We start from the raw sequence: 8107 nt of genomic DNA on the forward strand, positions 1-8107 counted from the left end.
TGATAGTGGTTGGTTCAGGTCTCCCACAATATAGTTTTGCCATCTATTTCCTCCTTCAATTCTCCTAGTTTCTCCATTAGAAATTTGGGTGCTATACCATTTGGTGCATACATGTTGATTAGTGATATTTCCTCATTATCTATAGTCTCTTTTAAAATATATTTACCTTCCCTATCCCTTTTAATCAGGTCTATTTTTACTTTGGCTCTGTGAGATATCATGATTGCAACTCCTGCCTTTTTTCTATCAGTTGAGGCCCAATAGATCTTACTCCAACCTTTAATTCTGACCTTGTGAGTATCTACTCGCCTCATGTGTGTTTCTTGAAGACAACATATGGTAGGGTTTTGGATTCTAATCCACTCTGCTATTCGTCTATGTCTTATGGGTGAGTTCGTCCCATTCATGTTCAAAGTTATGATTGTCACTTGTGACTTCCCTGGCATTTTGATCTCCTCCCCTAATTCTGACCTTTCTTCTTTTGCTATAACCTTTTAAACCGGTGGTTTACTTTAAATCAGTCCCCCTAGTCCTCTCCCTTGATATGCTTCCCTTTCTAGCCTCTCCTTTTTTGTTCCCTTCTTTTTTAATTTTAATTTTTTAGGGTATGTTAATTTCCCTCCCCCCTCTCCTTCCCTCCCTTTTTGTAGTCCCTCCCCTCTGCCCCCCTTAATTTTCCCTTCTCCCTTACCTTGTTGGATAATATAAGATTCAAGATCCCAATGGATCTAGATGCTCTTCTCTCTCAGATTTGATTTCACTGAAAGTAAGGTTTAAGTAGTACCAATTATCACTCTCTTCCTCTTCTTCTTATAAGAGAACTCTTCCCCTCCCCTTCCCATGTGTATCTTTGTGTGACATGGATTATTCTATTTAATTTCAAGTATATATTGATACCATAATCGATTCCCCCTCCCTTTTTTCTTTTTCCCCCTTTCTCCATATCATCTTTCTGCCCCGATCTTTCCTTATGAGTGATTCTTCTAACTACTCTAATAATGCATACAATTTTTGAGAATTACACATAACATTTTCCCCACATATTAATATATATAATATGATCTAAATGTAAATGTTATAGAATAAAAGAAAAATATTTTTCTCCTTTTCCCTTTCTTTCATATTTACCTTTTCATGTTTCTCTTGCTCTTTGTGTTTGGATATCAAACTTTTCACTGAGTTTTGGTCTTTTCTTTGCAAATACTTGGAAATCTTCTATTTTGTTGAATGCCCATACTTTCTCCTGGAAGTAAGTATATAGTCAGTTTTGATGGATATATGATTCTTGGTTGAAGACCCAGCTCTCTTGCCTTTCTGAAGATCATGTTCCATGCCTTATGATCATTCAGAGTAGAACTTGCAAGGTCTTGTGTGACCCTGATTGGCATTCCTTTATATCTAAATTGTCTTTTTCTGGCTTCCTGTAGGATTTTTCCTTTTGTTTGAGAGCTTTGGAATTTGGCAATTACATTCCTGGGAGTTGTCTTTTGGGGGTTTAGTGTAGAAGGTGTTCTGTGAGCTCTGTCAGTGGTTGTATTTCCCCCTTGTTCTAGAATCTCTGGGCAATTTTCTTTGATTATATCTTGTATCACGATGTTGAGTTTGGTGTTTATTTCTGGCTTTTCCGGAAGTCCAATTATTCTTAAATTATCTCTTCTCCCTCTATTTTCCATATCTGTCACCTTGTTGGTGAGATATTTTATGTTCTCTTCTAATTTCTTGGTATTTTGGCTTTGCTTTATTAATTCTTGCTCTTTAACATTATCGTTGTCTTCCAGCTGCCTGATTCTGGCCTTTAAAGCCTGGTTTTCCTTTTCACTTTGGTCAAACTGGTTTTGTAGATGCATGAATTTCTTTTGCATTATTTCCCACTTTTCCTCCCAGAAGGCTTCCATCTTTTTGGTCATTTCTGATTCAAATTCTTCATGGCTTTGTGGAGAGTTTCCATTTCCTTTGGAAGGTTTCGGAGCATTTTCTTGTGTATCGTCTTCTATCTCCTCTGTATTTTGTATTTTGGTTACATAGAATGTGTCCAAAGTCGCCCCTTTCTTCTTATTTTTCTTGGGATTTGGGGGCTTTTGTGCTTCTGTGGAGTTTGCCATCTCTGAATGGGGTGGATTAGCTTTTCTTATCTCTGTCTGGTGTTCAGAGGCTTTAGTTCTGGGCAGATTGTCAGTTCTATGAGCTTTCCCTGGGTTAAACTGAGTATACCTTCAGGCAATGACTTTCACTGGAACTGGAATGGAAGGGTCGGACCAGGGGGCCACACTCTCCCCCGGCTCTATCTGCTTCCCTGCTGCTAAGGTGCCCCCTCGACTGGATTGGGTTGCTTTCCGGAAGTTTTCTTCAGAATAGCTGGCCGTGAGGCTGTTTTGTCGGTCCTGAGGGTTGCTGTTATTTCCGAGGACCCTGCTCTCTGCGGGGGGGATGGGCCGCGGCTTCCCGGAGGTCAGAGGGCAGTGACTTTCACTGAGACTTGGATAGCAGGATCCAGCTGGTGAGGCTGTCTTGCCCGCCCTGAGGGTTGCTGTTGTTTCCGAGGACCCTGCTCTCTGCAGGGGGATGGGCCACGGCTTCCCGGAGCTCTGAGGGCAGTGACTTTCACTGGGACTCGTATAGAAGGCCCTGAGGGTTGCTGTTGTTTCAGATGACCCTGCTCTCTGAGTGGGGCGGGGCTGCGGCTTCCCGGAGCCTTGGACTCTGCGCTCCTACCCCTTAGGTCTGAGTGATCTCGGGTTCTGGCTTTTGAGGGGGGCCGTACGTTTTGATCCAGGTCCAGGTCCAGGAAGGGGATTCCCAGGTTCTGTGCTGTTGATCGTTTTGAATTTCGGCGCCTTAGGAGCTTATAGTTTGAGATCGGTTGGGAAGGGTTTTCCGGAGATCTGAACTTTAGCTTTCTCTAAGCCGCCATCTTGACCGAAGTCGTCTGAGATAATCTTAAGAGAGGACACAACTACATATACATATATAATATACACACATATAATAGTAAATAAGGCAATCTACATCCTAGAGGGAAGACCAAAGTGCCATGGGAGATCTGAGTAGGCAAAGACCATTATCCAATCCAATGGGAAGAACTCCTGGAGGAGAATCGCTTTTGAATTGAGCCATAAAAGATAGTTAGGTGGAAGAGCAACAGGGTGTTACAAGAGTGACTGAGGCTTAGGGTGCCAGAATTCTATCTAGTTGCATCTATTTTCTATTTCCCAGTTTTCTGCTATTTCTGAGGCTGTCTTAGGAAGCATTCATTTACCACCTGAGGGCTTGCAGTATACTATTTGGCCACCAGATGGTGATCAGACTGTCTGAATAACCTGCTCCCTCTTCTCACCCATCAAGATCAAAGAGCTTTTAGAATAGGTTTTACACATAACCAAAACAGGAATCTCTTTCATCTCTGCTCTTTTGGTTCCCACATCCTAGGATTTGAGCCTTTCCTCCTCATTCATAATGTATCCCGTTTGTAGGACCTGACTATTCATTTCTTCTGAGAGAATCATTCATTCTTTTTCAAAAAATTTAAAAAGATTTTTGTTAGTGTCTTTTGTTTTTCTTCACCTAGATTTTCCCCTGATCCTTTCTCCTTTTAGAAAGCATTGCTTATTACTTGTTGTAATCATAATATTGCATTATAACAATATTATGTATGCCTTACTTGTTATTACTTATAATAAGTAATTATTTAACAAGAACAATGAAAAGAAGAAGAAAAAAACCACCTGGTAATACAATTGATACAACGAACATATCTGAAGTTAAATGCAGTATTTCAAATTTGTGTACCCTGACCATTGCAAAAAAGTTGGGGAAAGTTTCTTTCATCTCTTTTGGGGGACCGTTTGCTTTTTATAATTTTGAAAAAAAATAGTAATAATAATTAGCTAGCATTTAAATGATGCTTTAAGGTTTGCAAAGCACCTTACAAATATTATCTCATTTTATTTTCATGACAACCCTGGGAAATTGGTGCTATTATGATCCCTGCTTTATAAAGAGGCAGACAGAAGTTCAATGACTTGCTCAGCGTCACATAGCTAGTAAGTTCTGAGGCTGGATTTGAACTCAGATCACCTTAAAAGCCTAGCATTTTATCCACCATGTCACCTAGCTATTTTTTCATATTCAGTTATTTTGTGGTGGTTGTTCTTTCCATTTACACTATTGTAGTCACCATATATATTGTTTTCCTGGCTCTACTTGTTTAAATTTACATCAGTTCATGCAAATATTTCCATACTTCTCTGTATTCATCACATTTGCTGTTACTTATGTGGCACAATAATATTCCATTACATTCAAGAAGTATAATTTGCTTAGCTCTTCCCTAATCAATGGGTATCTATTTTCTGTTCTTTGCTACCACAAAAAAATGCTGCTATATTTTGGTGTATATGGAATCTTCCCTTTTTTTTTTCTTTCCAGTGACCTCCATGGAGTCTATGCCCAGCAGTTGGATCTCTGGATGAAAGGGCATAAGAAGTTTTAATGACTTCATTTACATAATTTGATATTGCTTTTCCAAATGGTTATTCCTATTCACAGGTCCACCAACAATGCATTGTGCTCCTGTCCATCTTTTCTCATCTTTGCCAATTTTCTGGTTGTGAGGTAAACCCTCAGGGTTTCTTAGATTTGTATTTCTATTATTTGGAGCATTCTTTCATATTGATTTGCATTTTCCTTATTAAGAAACTGTAAGTTAGCACATTTTTTCATATGGTTAATAGTTTGTAATTCTCCTTTTGAGAACTGTACTTAGCACAGAGTCTGGTACATAGTAGGTGCTTAATAAATGTTTATCGATTGATTTGTTCATGTGCTTCTATCATTTCTGTATTACGCAATGACTTTTGATCTTATTGGACAGTTCACTTTTTTAAAAAACATATTTTGCATCTTATAATCAATACTGTGCCTTAGTTCCATGGCAGAGGACCAGTAAGGATTGGCCAATGGGGGTTAAGTGATTTGCCCAGGGTCACATAGGTAGGAAGTGTTTGAGGCCAGATTTAAATTCAGGACCTCCAGGCCTGGCTCCTAATCTATTGAGCCACTTAGCTGCCCCCAGAGAGTCTTAATCGATATGTAATTTTTTGAAACATCCGGGTGGTAGAGAAACCCAAAGCATAAAAAGGCTTTCAAATAGCAAATTGAAGCTAGGCTGACTTCCTTTTCCTACACTCCCTCCTTACTCACAGGCAGCAAACAGGACAGGGAGGACAAACAGGAAAGCATGCAGTAAGCATAAGAACTCTGAGATTTTCCCAGCAAGTGTCTAGTTGGGGGTAAGAAAGTGACAGGAAGAAAACAATGGAGTCCGCTCAGCTTTATTTTGCTGTGGCTCTTTCGCAGCCTAGAATCATCACCTTCATGTGACTAGGCTTGAATAATCCTCTGGTCTGCTTTGTATCATCTCTACTTTATCTTCCTCTGCTTTTACATCTTCACAGGTTTGGGTTCTGAGCTCCACAGTGTTCTCTGGTGATCTCAGTTCTTGTTACTACAGTTAACTCAGTATCAGCTAAAGGAAGTTTTACCAGGAATATCTTTTCTTCCCCTAGTCCACAAAACTTGAGGCCTTTGGGTAATAGATAACTACACTCAGGCCACTTTCTGCAGGTCTTGGAGAAAGACACAGAAGCAGGATAGCATATAGGGATTAGCTGTAGCCAAAATCTGTGTTCTATATTATATTCTGTAATTCCTGCCTTCTCTTTAAAAAAAAATGTATATAAGGATACAGCTATTTTGGATTTTTGTGACTTCAAGAGCCATTCTTCCTTTTGGATGTAAATGGATTGGTATTCCTTGCTAGAGAATATATATGTGTATAAACATATCTAACTGTAGTTATATTGGTAAGACAAGAAACCATTTTTCTTGACATTAGGAAAATTGTGACTCCCCCCACTTCCATCCACACATAAGTAAACACTCTGATAAATGAGGTCTTTCAAGTGCCTGTTCAGTGACTTGCACCAAAGAATCACAACAAAATTCATGCGGCAGAATTGCAGCTGGTCTCACAGATTCCAAGTTAAAAAGCAGACAAAGCTTGCACCGTTCCTTCAGTATAGTTGTTAACACTGAAATCTGAGGGATCCAGTCTTGGTTTGCATTCTCACACTGTTTGGATCCCTCATGCTACATCCCTCAATGGCTAGCTATGGCTCTAGCATTAAGGCTGCATTTGTCACTGTTCAGTTATTTTAGTCATGTCTGATTCCATAACCCCATTAGGGGTTTTCTTGGCAGAGATATTGGAGCAGTTTGACATTTCCTTCTCCAGTTCATTTGACAGATGAGGAAACTAAGGCAATTGGGGCTAAGTGACTTGCCTAGCATCACATAGCTAGTAAGTGTCAGAGGCTACATTTGAACTCAGGAATATGAATCTCTCTGACTTCAAGCCCAGCACTCTATTCACTACCACCTGGCTGCCCCCACGACTACAGAGATAATTCAAAAAAATCATTCAAATAAAACCAATTTATATAAATATAACTTACCTAAAAGTAGGTTAAGGTCTATTTTCTGGAGGTCTTTCTTATCCTTATTTTTTCCTTTTTCTTTCCATTGTGGCAACTAAGTGATAATGACTAATTGCAATAAAAAGGCAATAAATACTAATAAGGGCTCAACATAATTGATTCTTCTGAATTTGTCCTTTTCTAATGAAAGGAACATTTTTTTCTCTCTCATCCAAATTCCTTTCCTTAAGGATACTTTAAATGTAATCAGTTCTGAAGAGATTTCCCAGTAGATCACGAAGGTGGCTTAAATTATCAGGTTGGAAGGCTTTATAGAACTAGAGAGCCTAAAAGTTTTGGGCAGCTACATGGTACAGTGGATAGAGCACTGGGCCTGGAGTCAGGAGGACTTGAGTTCAAATTGGCCTCAGATACTTACTAAGATGTGTGACCTTGGGCAAATCACTTAACCTTGCTTGCCTCAGATTCCTCATCTATAAAATGAGAGAAGAAGGAAATGGTAAATTGCAGTGAACCTTTCATGACTTCATGGAATGGAGTTCCTCTTCCCAGGTGTTTGTGACATACCATTCCTGCTGAGTACGCCAAAACACAGTAATCTCAGTTCAAGGCTGCATGAACAGTTCCAAGATCTCCTGGGAACGGGTTAACTCCCCTGTTCACACTCTGGGGAGGATTGGGGAGGATAGATTGTGTCTCTCGAGAAGAACTTTAGATCTGGTGTGCTGCTTATAATAAACGCTCATTATCCCTCTTTGATAATGTTCCAGTCTTTCTTTCTTGTGACTCTATAGCTGTTCTCCGACAGCTCTAAGCTGTCCCCCGACAGTTCTAAACTGTCCCCTATTGTGACTCCATAGATGTCCCTGGCAGTAAACCACTCTGGTTTCTTTACCAAGAAAACCCCATGAAAAGCCAGACAGGACTGAAAGAAAAAACAGTTCAATCCAATTATTTTCATAGTATAGTTCTTAAGGTCATAGTATATGCTCATTGTTTTGTCAAAGAATGGCCACAGGCCATTTTTAATTTCCTGGGAATAGGGTATGCCTTATAGAAGGCAACCATGGTGTCCAAGGGCTTCACCAAAAGCTCCAATTGAAGTATGAAGGCCAATCCAGTCTCATCTTCCTCTTTATTGCCTGCCCCCTACATCAGCAAACTTATCATATTCCAGGTCTGTAAGACAACACCAAATATTCTGAGCTGAACCATTCTCAAGCCAACTCCCTGGCAGTTTTGGTTCAATATTGGAACAAAGTAAGACTCATAGATGATTCAACAGTTGAAAGATATATACTTGGCCATAATAGTAGAATATTCAACAAAGGCAGGCATTGATTGCCCCATAAGTTGATTCAGGCAAGTAAAATTCTCATCATGATCCATAAGTCAACCATGTGGGATTGGGAGCCTTTCCAGCTGCTCCAGGTGGCTTTGTACTCAAGTGATGAGGAAATGATGTCAACAATCATTTAGTCCCAACCAAGTCTCAATGGATATCGCAATACTTTTAAAGGAAAAACTAGTCTAATCTACCTGGAGGGCAGAACCTGTTAGGATATTTTTCCTATTACATGACACATCTAGCAGTCACTCTACCTGGACCCTTG

This window comes from Monodelphis domestica, chromosome 2, assembly GCF_027887165.1.
Source record: "Monodelphis domestica isolate mMonDom1 chromosome 2, mMonDom1.pri, whole genome shotgun sequence".
Classification (NCBI taxonomy): Eukaryota; Metazoa; Chordata; class Mammalia; order Didelphimorphia; family Didelphidae; genus Monodelphis; species Monodelphis domestica.